Raw genomic sequence first — 16,887 nt, forward strand, 5'->3', positions numbered from 1 at the left:
TTAGTCTAGGAGCTCAGTTCCTTTGAGGTCTCCACCAGATTTGCTAAAATTGGCCAAGAAACTGAAACATTACTGGAACAGGAGGATCATGCAGGAGTAGATGGGTGGCCATGCAGCAGGTGTTACGTGGAGAAAGAGCAGACTGAGAAACACATTGGGAGAGCTATCACCCAGGTTTCCTAAACCACTGGACAGATATTAAACCTAATTATTCTTAGGAAAGTAGACATACTAAAGCCACTCTGAAATCATGCTTCACTGAAGCATTTTTTTTTAGAAGGAAAACTAATTCTGGGCTTATTAACAAGTTTCAATAAATAGAATCACACTGATGAACAGACACTGCTAATTGCCTGCTGTAAGATAGCTGGGGAGGTAGAAAACAGGAGCTGAATCTCCAGGCACACAGCCCCCTTCTTAGCGCCTCCCCCTCTGTCTCCCTGAAAAACAAGAGAAAAGCTCATATCCCCCTTCTGGCAGGGATCAATTATGTGCTGCTTTTAGCAGAGTGTCAGTATATTATTCTCCAATTTAGACCAAATTCATAAGCGAAGCTGAAGAAGGTTAAGATGCGTGTCAGAAGGAAATTGGTCAGAAAATGGCTGTCGGGTGGGCGTGAGCAGCGCGGCACAGGGTAACTCACAAGGCTTTGGCACTCAGTGGGAAAGCAGAGTTGGTTCAAGTGAGAATAACTTACACAGATTTGGGGCGGGGGTGGATGTAGAAGTACAAACTCTGAAAACGGCCTTTTCTGAGAGGAGAAAAAAAGGAGAGGCCGGGAAGGGATCTGTTTGTGGTGAGAAGTGGGTACCAGCCGCCAGGAACAAAGGGCCCTGTTTGCAGGATGTGCCCTGAGGAAAATGCAGATTTCTTCCAGTCTCCCAGAGCTTCCTCTTTCGTGTCCTGGGAGCCACCCACCCTGCCGGCCCTGCGCCCAAGCAGAGTGCAGAAGGATTCTTGGGGTTTGTTGATTAAACAAAGCCACCAGCAATGCTGCAGGTGACTAGCAGCCCCCAGCCCATGTAATCTGGGTTTGTTGTTTCCTAAGAAAGGAAGGGTTCTGTTCAGTGCTGATTGCTTTGGGGTAAAGAAAAGAGAACTGCTGTAGTGACAGAAAAACGCAGAGCTTAGATTTTGTGTAGATGACTTATTAGGTCAGAGCTGGAACATGCTTTGATTTGTATTCCTGATGATTGTACACGGGCACTAATTGGCCAAAGAAGCAAGGGATCTTTGTAGTTTAATGAGGAAAATACTGTGTAATGTGATGATTATTTTCTAATAAAAAAGCAGAGGAACAGAATGGGAAAGAAAACCTGTGTGTGAATACAGACTGTAATTTTAATTAATATTTGCTTGTGCTAATCAGTTTCTCTGTTCTGCAACCAGCTGTTAGCCCTAAATGTGGCCTAATGTTATATAAATATTATAGAAATTAATATTTAATATTATTTTATGCTTAATGTTATAGAAATATTTCCTTTAAAATGCTAGGCATTTTGCCTATGCATACTTTTTACTCACATATATGAGCTCATTTAAGCCATCAGGATTGGCAATACAAGATAGATAAATGAAAATAACACCCATCCAGAGCATTTTTCTTAGTGAATCTCTAAGCACTTCAGTGGTGAAACCAGTATCATTGCTCCATTTTACAGGTGAAGAAACTGGGGTGGGAAGAGGTTGAGGGACAGACTTGTGCATCTGGCAGCATGTTGGCCAAGCCAGAGGTCAAACCCAGAGGGTCTCCCATCCCCTCCTTCCTCCACATCCTAATCACTACTCCAAATCATGTTGCCTTTCAGCAAGCTCAAGGTACATGCTCAACTCAGTGCCTCTGGGAGAGGGGTTTTGTAACTCTCCCCTAGAGAAAAGCAGAGCTGATTGCAAAGCTGAGCCTATGGAGGAGGCTGTCACACCACTCTATTTTAAACAAAGAAGCAGTAAAAAGCCAGTGATCCCTGTAGCATTTGAAAGAACAGGTTGGTGCTTCTCTGAGTTGGAAGGGCTGTTTGTCATGGCCCCTTATGTTCCCAGGAAATATTCTTTGCAGCCTTGGTGGAAATGATTCTGAATCACTGAGCTTCCACACTGCATAGTGGTGTGACACTGTTCTGGCCTGAGAGACTCCTAGCTGGTTACCTGCTGGATTTTGAGTAACAAAAAAAATCCCAATCCCTCTTTGAAGCATAATCTAAGTACATATTATTTGAAATGAAGAAGAAATAGGGCTGGACATCTTTAAAATATAAAGGATTGTTCATTTCAGTTTGACAGCCAACATTTTGGAGCAGTCAGTGAACATAACTGGAGTTCTAGTGCAGTAAATAATTGTGGATAGTTATCAATTTTGTCTCAGTGATTTTCTTCTTTAAAAATAAGTTAATGTTAAGCTTCTGTGGCTCTGCTCTCATAATTTCAGTTGACTATGCTTAAAAGTCACTGCAGGGTTCCCGCTCCTTCTTGCAAACTTTATGATACTTCCTGAATTTTCCTTAAAAACTCCTGGAGGCACATGAATTTGAGAAACCTCAATTCTAGAGCTTGTTGTTTTGGTTTTTTTTTTTTAATAAAATCTCACCCTCCATAGCAGCATAGAAGTTGACAGTGGACCCAAAAACCTTAAAGGAATTATGTGTGTTCATCATACTTTAATATAAGAGATTTGAGAAATGCAATTCTTATATGCTTTAAAGTAACAATTTCATATGAGTCATCTCTTTAAACACTTGAAAATCTGCAAAACATCTCATAATCAAGATTTTTTTTTCTGACTTGTGTACATACCATAGCCAGTGACCATGGTGGTCTGGTTGTTATGTGTCATCCTGCCCTGAAAGCATTTTGCCTGGCATTGGTAATCCAGCTCAAGGCAAGAGACCTCTCTTTCTGACTCTTTGCCCTCTTGGTGTGGAAGTTGCAGAATTAATTTTTGACCCTGAAAATGAGCGGCCCAGAGTCTGCACCCCTCCAGGAACAGAGTTGCTGCATAAACACGCACCATTTGCAGGCAGATGTCTTTTGAAATTGCCTTTTCAGAGTATGACTTCCTCCATGTAGCCTTTAAATTGCTAAAGTGGGAATCATGCCTGCCAAAGAAACCCCACTTTAAAAATGAAAGGAGTGGAAGGGGAGAAACTTCATCCCCTTTGCTGGCATTTCAAAGAGGGCATTCCCTCTGAGAGGCAGAGCCAGGTCCGGGGCTGCTGCACTGACAGAACGGGGCCAAGGGCCCCCTGCGTTCTGTGCAACAAGGAGGCATTTCTGTACCAAACTGCAGAAGTGGTAATTATCCGCATTGGGCAAGAGCAGGAGCTGTTTATTGAGGCTTGCTGCTTTCCCGCCCGAGCAGGCTCTGGATCCCCACTGGAACCATTCATCAGCACTTTGACAATGACAGTGTGCTGCAGGGCTTTCAGAGCACAACAAGGATTTCCTCACAGCCCCGAGCCACCGGAGCTGGCTCCCGTTACAGTACGGATCTGACAAAGGCAAGAGGAAAGAGAGTCACTTGCTAACACGTATTTCTCTTTCTGGACTGTGTTTCTTTCTCTCTCCTTCTCAGAGCACTTCACACAAGATAGAAAAGTGGTGTTGTTTGCATTTTACAGAGGCAAAACTGAGGCCCAGAAGGGGAAAGCAACTTGTACAAGCTTTTTCAGCTGGTGATGGTCAGAACAAGGAGCAGGAGCACTAGCCAAGTCCTAATTCCTTGGCAGAGCCATGCATTCATCCAGCTGTACTGAAAGCCACTGTATTTCCATGCACTTGCAGTGTGAGATACAGGCACTAAGGGAAATACAGGGGGTAATGCAAATTTTTACACCCCTGTGTTGTCACCTGTCAGGCTTCTACTTTCCTCTTCCTTCACTATGTTATTTACTTTAGGGACAGGCTGCACATGCCAGTACAGTGTACTTTGGGCACTATGCATATTCATACCAACCAGGCTCCAGTTTCACTTTGCACAGGCTTTTCTCCAAGCAATTTTTGCTGCTGTTGTTGCAAAACATTTTAATTAATCAGGAATTTTAATTAATTGTACCCTGCTGAAAATGCCAAGACAAAAGCACAAATACACGGAGACAGTTGCTCAGGTCAGAGCAGCCCATCTTTGGTTAGCTGTGTTTTCTCTGAGATCATGCACTGTGATTACAGACACAGGCACAGGGAAAACTCTGGATTCTGAAAGGCATTTTAAAGTCTTAGAGAAATAAGGTGGTGTTTTTATCAAGGCAGGAAGCCTGTATTGAAGCTCTGATGGTGACACTGAGCTGGCATACTGCTAACGGGAAAGCTGCATCCCAAAAGGAATACAATGGCCTTTTTTCTAGTCCTCCAACTGCTTCAAACAAATCATTTCACCAAAGCACTTCAAATGTTCTGTGTTTTTATAAAGCTGAAAATCAGGTCGTTTCTGGACTGATTTCATGTGCAGTGAATGAATTAGCACAGCTGCTTATTTCCACCTTTGGCTGAGCCCCTTCCTGGGGACATGTACACCTTGCAGTGTTACTGCTGACAGAGACCCCCTCCTTGTTCAACATGGTTAGAAAAGAAAATAATCACATTCTGGTCTTGTTATTTGTCATTTTGCTACAATGCCCAGTGAATTGTAGCACATTTTGTACTGAGGTAATTGGAGTTCATTTGTCCAGTGATACACAGGCCTGCACCAGTACTGAGTACACAGACTGATTCACCTTTCTGAGCCTAAATGTCATTTTCTACCCTCTTAAAATGGTTTTGTGCCTTGGCACACAGTCTAGACAACCCCCAGTACACCATGAATAATAGATTCCAAAAATCTGTACAAGCTTTATTTATTTAAACAACTAAATATTTAGAATTTGTTCATCTCATTAGCATATTTACCTTCCTTCCCTTGCAGTAAAAGGTCTCCAAAGGATTTCCACCTTATAAACCTGCTCTGAGCAGGATTTACAGCGTGTTGTGTGTTTAAGTCCCAAAAGTGAAGCAAACAGGATTTCACCCTTGGTGACTGCAGCCTTACCTCTTTTTAGAGAACCGGTGACATGGATTGCATTTTCATCATAGAAGTGCCTCTTTAGAAAGCTAATGATAAAGCCATGAGGTGAAAAACCCTGGAAATGTGTCTTTGCTCACAAAACCATCTAATTCCCCCATTTCCTTCTAAATGCTCTCACAGGTCTCATGTGAACTAGTGCAGAGCGTGGAGATCTGGGTTCTGCTCATGTCTTTCCCACAGACCCTCTGCTGCTTTCACCATTTCCCCTCAGCACATGGTGTGTCCTGCTGGAGAGCAAGTCCATGTGCACAGGGAGCTGTGCCCTCTGGAATGTGGCAGCCTCTCCAGGCTGGTCTCAGGCCTAGGGATAAGCTATTTGTCAGCTTAGCAATAAGCAGATGTGAGATCCCAGTGACTCGCTGGAGAGCAGAGGGGACGGGTGAGAGGGGAGGAACCCCATCTCAGGGCTTTCTTCCTCTACAATAATTTTGTTTTCTCCTGAGCTCTGCATTTGCTCATGGGCACAGCTGGCCAGGTCAGCTGCATCCCTGGCTACGTCTGAGAGCTTTGAGATGAACTTCAACAGGACCACAACCATTTTCTTGCACTGAGATTATTCCTTCTCTGCTGTTATTGATGTAAATCCACAGAGCTCCAAGGATCTCAGCAGTGCTGCTTTGGAGGGTGAAAGCAAGGATGGCCACGTGCTTTAGCCTGGGGCTGATGGCTTACTCAAATTGATGAGCTCCTTGTGAAGATAGCTCTAAGTGACTCAGCTCTCAATCTGTTTAGACCAACCTCATGGACTGAGGTGGATATTGAGCCTGAGTAAAGTTACTTCTCCTCCCCCAGGTTATGCCTGGAAAGGCACACTTTGCCTGTGCACATTTCATTGTCATAAGTGGTACCTTAGTGTCCAAGCCCCCTGGCTCAGAACTGCTCGGTTAATAATTTCTATCGTCTGAAGGCAAGGCTGGGCACCTCAGGGTTTTACTGTGCTGAGAGATTATTGTCCTGTTTCTGCAGACCACAGTTACTGCCTGGCATGCTTAGCTGAGCCCATTCTTCCCAACACAGCCCAGGTGAGAGGTTCTACACCACGGGGGGAGAAGCAGCTTTTGTGTGTTACAGGGGCTCAGGCAGCAGCTGAGAGTGAGCTCACTCAGCCTTCTCCTCCACCGTGTGCCACGGATCCAGGCAGAGAGGGAGCCGATTGTGTGTCAGCAATGGGATCCCTGGGAAAAGGTGTCTAACTGCAGGATTAGTCACGAGGGAAATTGCTGTGCTAAGCATTGAATATCTCTTGGCTCTGCAGATCTTTAACTTGGTGGTGGAGATGTAGGGGTGAGGCTGGAGCTGGTATTGTGATGAGCAGAAGGCGAGCAGGCAATTTGCCCAGGGCAATGGGCACAGGGAACAGCCCCTACCAGGTTCCTGCTCCTCTTTCCAAGCAGGTACTTTGAATGGCAATCGTGTTTAACATGCTGTTAGACATCAGAACTTACCTTCCATAGGGAGCAGCAAGGGGAAATGCAAAGGGTTTCCTTTGAAAAAGGAATGTCGTCGACACTAGGGGCTCAGTCCTGAAGAGCTGGGGAGAGGAAAGGAGACAACATGTTCTTGTTACAGGATCTGTTAAAGGTGCCGAGGAGGGAGACAAGAGGCTGGTTTGGGGTAGTGCAGACTGCAGATGTTCCTGCACTGGCTCTGGGAGATAAGGAGAAGCACAAGCAGGAAACCAATTTCCCTGTGATCACCTGTTCTACCTGGCAGCCGAGCAAGCTGGGTTAGAGCGCAGACTGCAAGGCTGGTGCTCAAGGTGCTCCCCAGTCCTATACTTCTGGGGTGCCTGAGGCACAGAGCTCTTTTTTCCAAGGGAAGTGTTTTACATGTCCTGGGAATCCATGCTATGGAAACACAGTTCTTGTGCTACACAAGGAAAAGATGATAACTTGATTTTCCTGGGGTCACTTTTCCTCTTCCCCTATGGAATCTCCACTCATTGTCTCTTATTTTATTTTCATGGTCTTTTGTAAACAATTGTTTTTGTTATTTTTCCCAGTACTTGATTTTTTTTTTCATCCTCTAAAACCATTTTTCTAGACATTTTGGGATTTCTAATATGTTTCCTTCTGAACAGACTTTTTTTTTTTTTCTCCTTTCTTCCCCCCAATCCTGTTTTCTTTAGCCCCAGGTTTTTGCAACTCTTACAGCTTTGTTATCCTCTCCCTCTTCCCGGGAGGGGGCTGGAGCATACATCCCACTTGCTTTCCAAATGTTGACAAGAGTGTTTTGGAGGATGAGTGACTGACAGACAAACACCAGCTCCAAATACTCTGAATGCTCTGTTACTAATAGCTTTATTCTTGTCAACACCGTAAGCAAAATAACCCCTCAAAGGGATAGGCCATATTTTTAGCCAACCTTAAACTCAGCTTCTAAAAAATAACTTTATGCTCAGCTGTCTGTCTCACTCCTTGGCTCCGTGTTCCCCAATCAGATATTTAGAGGATGGCTTTTCATGTTGGGGATGCATAATTAGATTCTTGGAAGCTTCAGGCACCTGGCAGTGGCTCAGAAGTGGGGCTCTGAGGCTGCCCCACAGCTTGTAGCTGAGTAGGAAGAAGAAGGCAGGAGTTGCTTATCTGGGACTTTGCTGCATATTTGGTCCCATGCCTTTGACCTCCCCAAAGGGACCAAACAGGGTGAAGTTTGAACCCAACCAAAACTAATTGCCAACAAAGTTTCTAGTCCACCTGCAGTCACCACCAAATTTAAAGCTTGACTATTTCAGTATATCTTGAAGGAGTTAGCATTTAAAACAGCTTAGGGAAGATAAATAAGGATGTTTCTGTGCTGGCCTTGGATATGCCTGACCTTGCCTTCCTTCTCTCCTACTGGTTTTAGGACAAGCCAGATTAAGGAGTGATCTCTTTCAAACAGTCTTCAGTTTGTTAAGCTTGTAAACAACAGCAAGGATGGAAACCATTGCAAGATGGATAAAGCTTAGAAATGCTGGCCAGGATTTCCTTGTGACGTGCTGTAAGGAATGTGTGCTAGTTAACAGGGCTAATTCGTTTTCCGGGAGCTCCTGTCCTGATGCTCTGTGCATTTCCTTTTCCAGGCAGGTGCCTGAGGTCCCCTGTTGCTTGCCAAGGCCACCACAGCCTTCAAAACACACACCTCTGTGGGACATTACTGGAATAAAGGAGGGGAACCTACCCCTGGGAGAAGGGACAGGGGCTTGGTGTCTGCATTCTGAGCCTGGCTGTGAAAGCTCAGCTTTCTTACCCCAGCCAGGCACCCCACAGTACCTGCCCTTGGATCAGCTGAGCTCCAAGCAGTGCTTTGACACCCAGCCAAGCTGAGAGCAGTTCAGCTTGGCTCTAGCCTGTCTTCGTGCAGCACTTGGTGTCAACACATCCCTTGCTGAAGGGGGGCAGGATCAGAGGCAGTGTGCTCAGCAAGGGTTTTGTTCTCACTACTCTTTTAGGCTGGAAAGAAGCCAGAGATCACCCGGGTAGGAGAGGCTGGTTTGTTGCTGATCAGTTCAGGATTTTTTTTCCCCTGCTCTCTCACAAGGGATGCAAACCAAAGAGACTTTTGCAGTGGCAGCATTAGAGGCTGCTGTGTTTGAAGCGCTCTCATTCATTTGTAAGGGATGACTTGTTTATGGCAAAACAGCTCAGAAGCAATCATTAAGATGGAAATGGAAAGGTACACCTTTTTCTTTGATGGATTATCCCCCAAGCTCTGAGTACAGGGGGAGAAAGCAAGACCACTAATTTAGAAAAACAAAGAGGGATTATAGAACTGAGTGTTGCTGTACCTGAACTTGGTAGTGAGATGCCATCCAAAAATTATCAAGCAGTCTATAAACAGCACCTTGTTTAGACATAGTGTTGAGCACAGAGTGAGTGTACAGTGGGTTTGTAAGTGCCCACACTGTTTTTATGTGCTTTCAAACAGTGCTATTCTGTGTTCCCATTCATGTTTGGTGTGGTAGTATAAGAAGAGTACAACTCAGAATAAGATATAGCTCAGAAATACTGGGGAAGAGCTGCAAGCACTTCTGTGGACAGCAGGAGAAACAGTGCTGCTGAAACAGCACAGGAAAATCAATGAGGTAAAACTCAGAAACAAATATAAAGGAGCTGCATTTAAGAGGAAAAAACTCCATTGTGCCAGACTGCAACTGTGCTTCACCCAAGTTAAGCCAAGTTCTTATGTGGGTACAGTCTGTACCAAGCAGGAGCCATGTGAAAATAGACTCAGTGCTTCAGAGCCAAGAGCTCAAATCTAGGTGAATATAGCAAAGGAAACCCACCCTCACTGATTACAGGAACTGTACCATTCCCTCTCTGTGAAATACCCTCTACCCACAGTTCTGCACAGGCATGGAGCAGAGCAGACACCTTTCCCAAGCATACTCTGCTTCAAGATGCCACAGCTGTGCATCCACTCAGGAGGAAAATGGCAAACCATGTCCACTGCTTATAGACAGACTGCTGGGAAGGCTTTTCGCTATAAACTAAGATGCATCTTTTCTGCTAGCAGGGCTTTTGCTGTTCTTTTGGCAGTTTCAGTTGGATTTGGAAAATCCAGCCCAGCTGCAGACTTTAAGACATTGTTTTAGGACAAGACCTGTCAGGAGGAATGAGGCATTTTGATGGCGAGTCACTTAGGCGGTGACTGTCACATGTGCACAGGAGAGGCTATGTTTGCCTTTGTGCCTGCTGTCCTTTCTGTATCTGAAAAAAGCAGGAGCCAGTGCAGTGTTTTCCTTTGGCCATTCAGCAGAGTGTACCAATAATAGCACAGTCACATAGTCATAGTCAGAGTTTAGGGGAAGGGACTGTGTCCTCTTCACAAGGGACATGGCCCTAGCATGCTGAGGATGGTGCTGCTTTTCACATAATGAACAGAATGTGATTGTCCTTAGCACTTTTCCCTAGTTCCCTTTGCTCTTGGCATAAAGCTTTGGTGCCCCTGGTACCTCTATGTGGCATGGGAATGTAAATGTAAAAGGCAGATCAGAATTCATATGCAAAACAACTTCTAGTTTAAGAGGAAAGGTCAGAACAAGTTTCTTCAGCCTTCAAGAGTGATGGGGTGAGGGATATCCAGGTTCTCTCTTGTTGCTAAAAATTTCTATTTCAGCCCTAGCCTGTGATAGTCACTGTGTCTAGTTGAAATCCAGCCCTGCAGAATTAAGACATCTTTCTTCCCACAAATCAAGGAGAGGTTGAAGAAAAGCACTGGGAGGACAGGGTGAGAGCTTTTGGGCTTCGCAGGTTGGTTGTGTTCATGATGTGATGTCATTGATTGCATTGCAGGGAGTGCCTTAGGAAGCCACATCACTCTTAAATTTTGCAGTGAACAAGCCTCACACATGGCCACAAAAATACAAATTTTCCTGTCTCACAGGACACCCGTCCTGTTTGTAGCACATACCTGAGACAGGACATGTTGCCCTGACCAGTACAGAAAAGGAAGTTATATTGGGGGATGGTAGGGTAAATTTCTGAGCTAAAACTTAACTGACATCCATGCTGCAGACCCCCAGCCAAATTCTTGGCTTAAGAACTTCCAGGTTGAGCAAATCTATGGAACCAAGTTTGTATGCAGGTGTGAATGAGCATGAGACCTCAGAAGCCAAATGATGGAAGTTTACCCAATCAGAGACTTTGGGCATGGAGTTTCTTCAGTGGATTATCACTCACCACAGGTTTTTTTAATTTCTCTGACCACTCTCAAGTTTTGTGCCTATTTTTTGTATATCTCGCATCTGTTCCCTCACTGTGTTTTTTTCTTGAGCATTTTTAAAGCTTGCTGCAAATCCAACAGCCCTCAAGTTCATGTTGAACTTCTGAACCTACCCTGTTAAAGTGGGTGCTTAATCAGGGAGGACAAGTCAAGCCAGCTCTAATTCTGATGATAGCAATTGTGCTTTTGGAAAATAATTGACAAACATTCTGCATTTAGACAAAGCTTGTCTAAGGGAGAGAGAACGTTTGTATTCTGCAACCCTGGTCTGCAGAGAGCCTGTGTTCAAGTAGGACATTTTAATAACATCCTTCATAGACAAGTGTTTTGCTTGGAACCCTTTTTTCCTCCCTCCACTCAGACAATTGTCAGAGAAGGGACTCACAGGGAACAAAATGGAATTACATCTATTCAGAAAATTAGAACAGCCTGCATTTCTTTCTTTCTGTGCTGAATTCATTACTAGGGGGCTATAATCTGCATTTTTTTGCCTGAAGCACACTCCCACTCTTACCTCTTCACAGCAATGCTGCTATTCTCACAGATAAACAGGTCCTCCCTGAATGGATTATAGCTTTCAGCCAAAGGGAGGCTGATGACAAGAGAAAAACAAACAAATGCATTCCCAGGGCCTGATCCAACTCTTCGGAAAGAAACTAGAGACACTCAGAGATTTCAGCAGAGTTTCTATCCAGCACTTAACAGCCCCTTTGCTGATGACAAATTGCACAGGGCCCAGGAAATTAGTGTAGCAAGGACTCAGCCTGGAGTACGTTGTGTCTCTCCATCACCTGGCAGGCAGCTCGGGGGACCGAGCCCCTGGTCCCCAGAGCGGCTCTGCCAGCCGGGATCGGGGGAGCTCGGACACGCTGCTTTCCGTGTGACACGGTTCCCTCTGCTGCCGCAGCTTTGCGAGGTTTTATGAAGCTCTGAGTTCCTGGGTGGACGAACTGATAAAAGGAAGGATCCAAATTAGCAAAGGCAGCTCCTGAAGGGAGTGGGGTAGAGAGGGGTGACACTAAATGAGCCGAAATTGACATTAATATTCACGCTTCGAGAAAAGGAGAGTGAGTAAAATAGGGAAATGAGTGGCAACTGTAAGAAAAATAAGCCAGAAATACGTATGTTGAGTTAGGAAGACACTAGTGAGGGGACAAGAGAGATCTGAATTGAATGATCAGGAAATGGAATGTTGGGTTTGAGGTGGAAATAGCCCTCTGAGATGCCGCTGTTCCCCCAGCCCTGGTGGGGGGCCTGTCTGCCTTCTGCTCCCGCTCCGGTGGAGCTGTGGCACTCTGTGCTCTTGGTACATCCTTCCATCCCGGCTGTTCCGCCAGCCAGGTCCTTTTCCTTTCTCCCACTCAATTCTTGTGTGCTGCTGCAGCCAGGGACCAGTGCTTTCAGTAGTAATAGGCTCACTATTGCTTTGAATTAGGAGGACTTTTATCAGCCCACTGTTCCTGTAATTTACCGTGGTTTAGAGTGATAATGAGGATTTGGGTATGTAAAGAAACCCTAAAGTACACATGGAAATCAACACAAGGGAGTGCTACTCTGAGCCTTGGGCATTAGTGACTATGAATGGGTGAGTGAGTGCTTAGCACAGGAAACCAAAACAGGAGAGACAAAAGCCACACATAATCTTCCTGGGCTGGGAAATGCTGTTTATCTTATTTGTTTAAATGACTGGAGAACAGAAAGCTTTTCTTTCCTTTTGTTGCTCAGTAGCTGTGTTACTGTTTAGCCTTAGCTGTGCACGGTTGCTTGCAAGGCTTTGGCAAGGAAACCTTCCTGAGCTGGTCCTGTGTGGGACTGGGAGCTGGTCCGGGAGTCCTGGAACCGTGGGCATGAGTCCATCACCCCACCACAGAAACCAAAAGAATCGAAAGACTCATTTCAGTCCTATTATGTCTGTGGAACCACAACTGAAAAACAAGGGGAGGGGAAGTTCTTTAAGATGAATGTTATTTTTGGGTAAAAAATCCAAAATGCTTTCTTGTCAGGGATGGTTTGTAGCAGCAAGTGTAAACTGTGGTCACAAATACTCCTGCCAGTGGATATGCACCCTTTGAGTGGACAGTAGCATAATTGCATGTGCAAGTGGGGGTGGAAGCACACTGGTTTGCTACCAGATTCTACAGCAGTGCAAATCGTTTGTAACATTCTTTGTACTCAATTAGTGCCCCCCTCTATAATTTCAGAACCCTCATTCTAAGCCAGGGGGAGGAAACACATCAGGCCTGTTATTTCTGCTGGCAGCACTGGTACTAAAAATAACTGTGTGAATGACATTGTGGAAACTGTTTTTGAGTTTGTCAATACATACATTTTGACTGGACAGCAGGAATTATTTCTAAGGGATTAAATGTGTTATGCTATGGATTGTTATTCCTAGAGAATAGGTGAAAGCCTTATTGCCCAGGATCTTCTAAAGGAAGGATTTAGGAATGAAGAGGAGGGAACAATCTTGCATCATGCCCTGATATTCTGAGGGATTTGGGGGTCCCTGAGAGGTATCAGTGAAGAACAGCACCAGAAGTTTCACTTCCATCAGCTGGATGAAAGAGCCTCAAAGCCAGTCTGTTTCCTGGGGTTTTCTCAGGGGACCTTTGACCCGGTCTCAGGCTCTTATTTGGGCATTACTTGCAATAAATGTGATTTCCAGCTTTCCAGTTCCCAAGCAGAGACACCTGTGACAATCCTTCCCAAAGTGGGCATGGACTGGTCCCCCCTGCCTGCCTTCCCCAGCCGTGCCAGGGCAGCAGCAGCATTCAGCGTGAGTTATTCCATTTAACATTGTCAATTGATTGGTTAATGAGCCACTTGTTTGCCGAAGGTTACTCAGCACTACTGTCTCTGCTCATAGATTAGGTGCTGCTTTTTATCATGCATTTCTCCATGTTCTGTAGGTGGTTAATCTATTGTATGGATATTAGTAAGCCACAATCACCCTGTTTAAAGGGGGCATTGTCAGGGCTATTACATAGTAGATCAGCACTTCCTAACCTATGTTTCCAAAGTTTAGATCACTGTTGTGTTTGTTTTCTTCCTGCCCACATCCCCCCAAGGGCAGAGGTGCTCCCAGCTCATCTCCCCAGACCGACAGTAGTAACGCTGGGAGCAGCTCCCGTTCATGGGGCTAAGGGTGAGAGGAGGAAAGCCCGACCAGAGAGGGAAGGGAAGGTCTCTGCTGTTTGGAAAACTTGAAAGCTTTGAGAAACAAATGAGTTGTCCAAGATTTCCTAGATGGGTTTTGGAAAAACAGAAGTGTACACCATCAAAATGGCTCATCATCCAAATACCAGCAGTGCACCCACTACGTGGGTGGGAAGAGAGTCAAAGAAGTCTATGCTCATTAAACCTCAGCCTCTCTGAATCTAATCAAACCTCTCCAGAAGGCAGTAATCTTTTACACTGGAGACAGTAAAATAATACTAGAGATAAGCTTAAACTCTGATGATCAGATGTGGAATAAATTTATTACGATGCAGATTTACCCTATCTAGCTGGGTGCTTTATAAGACGGTTCAAACAGTCACTTTGAACTGCCTTGCCTCTTCTCAGGTACTCTTGGGAGAGACTTACAAATTTGCAAATTAAATCAATAAGGAATTTTTCAATTGAAGATGAGGACATGGGGGATGACAAAGACTGATGAAAGCAGTAGGAGGAATATACTCATGTTCTGAGATGTTTGCAGCAGCGGTGGCTTCCCAGCGTAGTGGGCAAACACATTTTTACATCTGTTTAAATGTGGCTCTGCTCTCAGTTATGGTGTCTCCTGGAAAGCCAGGGGTGGCTGAAGCAGAATGAGTCTGTACCCCAGGGGCAGCTGCCTCCACCGTGGCATCTGCTGGCCCTGCAGGGTCTGTGGCCAGCAGGCAGTGCCGCAGGAGGGGCTGGGCTCCGGTGGCTGGCTGCTGTCCCCAGAGGATCACTTGCCGGCAGTCTCCGCCTTGGTTCTTGGTAGTGCCGGGCTCCTGGGGCTCCCATTAACACAGAATGGGCCCGGGAAGGAGAGCTTAAGTGCCGGCCTGGCTCTAAGCCAGGCTTTCAGATGAAAAGTCTGGCCAGGGTACCCCAGATATTTGATTCTTGATCACTCCTTTCTCTGCTGGCAGGAGCTGCTGTGCCAAGAGCTGACACGAAACTCTAGGAAAGTGCAGGGACCCGTGCCCTACCCAGAGAGGGTGTGAGAGGTGTGCCTGGGGTGCAAGGGAGTTCTACAGATCCCATCAGGGTGGCTAAGTCACCAGGGCTGCAGGGAAGCTGGTGTGCTTTGTGCCACTGGCCAGCCCTTCCTCTGCTGATTTTGTGGAATTCTCCTGGTTAGAGCTCTGTCCTTCTCTCCTGCTGCCACGGGGAGGTCACAGGACAGCACTTGGATCTGGTTACAAAGTGCCAGCTCGCTCTGCAGAGCAAGGACAAATAATTATTTGTGGTCTTTTGGCAGTGGGTGCATTCATTGTGGCATATGTCTGTATTCTTCCTCTACTGGCAGCACCCACCTCCCAGTTCCACCCCGTGCCCCAGCAGCCTCACATGACAGCTCTGACTGGCTGTCCCAGCTCAGGAGATAGAGGGACACAGAGGGACACCAGAGGAGCTCTGTGCCAGGAAATGCCATGAGACCCTGAGGATGCCCAAGGTCTTCAAATCCTCCTTCAAACAGTATTGTGTTGGAATAGGTTGGCTGAAAAGCTTGGAAAAAACACTGGAAAAAACTGTTCCTTCATCTTTCTCACAGTGGTTTTAGGCGGGAGACTCAGAGCTGAGGCAGGCCCTTCCCCCATGGCTACAGGTCAGGTATGTCTGGAGGCATGTGCTGAGTGAGACCAGCCCAGGCCTTGTCCCCTCACTGGTATTTTCTCAACATCAGCTGCATTGAGAACCACTGAGGGGTTATTTGCAGCCTTGTAGCAGGTGTCAGGGAAAAGCTGTAAAAGCTGTGCATTTGTCTTCCTTTCAGATAACCTGTTCTCTGAGTACAAGTGTAGAAGTTATGATTCAAATATATCCAAATGCATGTAATTAACCACAAGTGCAACACATCTCCTTCCTGCTGTGAAATCTTATTAGCAGTGTGGGCAGAATCCTAAAATACTGTATCTGCCAGGTTTCAGCTCAAACTCTTCAGCTTGGAAAGCCTCAGTGAGCAGACCTGAGCAGGAAGACTGGGAGAGCTCAGAGCCATGACCTGGCATTACTGAGCACACCAAAGCTGTCACCACCTCTGTTTGGGGAGTTGCCTACCCCTGCTCTATCAGAGCCACACTTCAGCTGCAGGCAGACTTCATGGGGCTCCAGTAAACACAGACAGCAGAAACTTTGCAGCCCCAGTGCAAGAAATAGCAGGGTTAGACAGGCAGGGTTTGGGTTTCTGCTGCCTGGAGCAGCAGGAGTGGCAGAGGCCAAACTGCTGTTCCTCCATCCACGACTTGTATCTCATCTGCAGCAGACATCCTCATTTTGACTGCAAAATTTTCCATTGATGGAGGATCCATTGCAGTCTTCAGGGATTTTTCCCAGCAGCCAGATACTCTGCCTCAGCCTGTGCTCTGTGGGGTGTGGTGTGGTGCTTGATTACATCCTCTGACAGAAAGGCAGCACATTGCAGATCTGGGAACACCATGACTCAAAAATCTCTGAGCTGAGATTAGTGGAGGCTAATGTCAGCTTGGCAGCACACCCAGGGGCTTGTGGCAAGCACACTGCTCAGAGATGGAGCCCCTGAGCTGTAATCGTGCCAGAGAAGATGGACAGGATACAAGGAATGGCATAATCGCTCTTTCCAGAATTGATTCCTTCTCAGCTTAACATGTTGAAACATCAAAAGTACTGAAAAACCCCCATCTGCCACCAGACCTAATCAAACACATCAATTATTGCTTCAAAAGACAGTTGCTGCTAGATTTGATATCCCAAAAAAGCAAAGCTGCTTTAAAGCATCTTTTTATTTTAGCTGAGTGTTTTCATGACAGCACACAATTCCTAATGAGCACTAATACAACTAGGACACACAGAAAAATATGTCAACTGTGCAAAGACCAGCTCTAGACACAGAAGAGGAACACTGAATCCCAGTGGATTTCAGTGGAAGGAGGGGCTTTGGAAGCCAGGGGAGCCGG

General features: G+C 45.9%; 1 protein-coding gene across 1 annotated transcript in view; it reads left to right on the forward strand.

Moving 5' to 3' along the window:
- Nucleotides 1–16,887, forward strand: part of GNAO1 (G protein subunit alpha o1) — a 129,910-nt gene that overhangs the window by 22,403 nt on the left and 90,620 nt on the right. The window lies entirely within an intron of this gene.

The sequence above is a fragment of the Serinus canaria genome, chromosome 11, assembly GCF_022539315.1.
Source record: "Serinus canaria isolate serCan28SL12 chromosome 11, serCan2020, whole genome shotgun sequence".
Lineage (NCBI taxonomy): Eukaryota > Metazoa > Chordata > Aves > Passeriformes > Fringillidae > Serinus > Serinus canaria.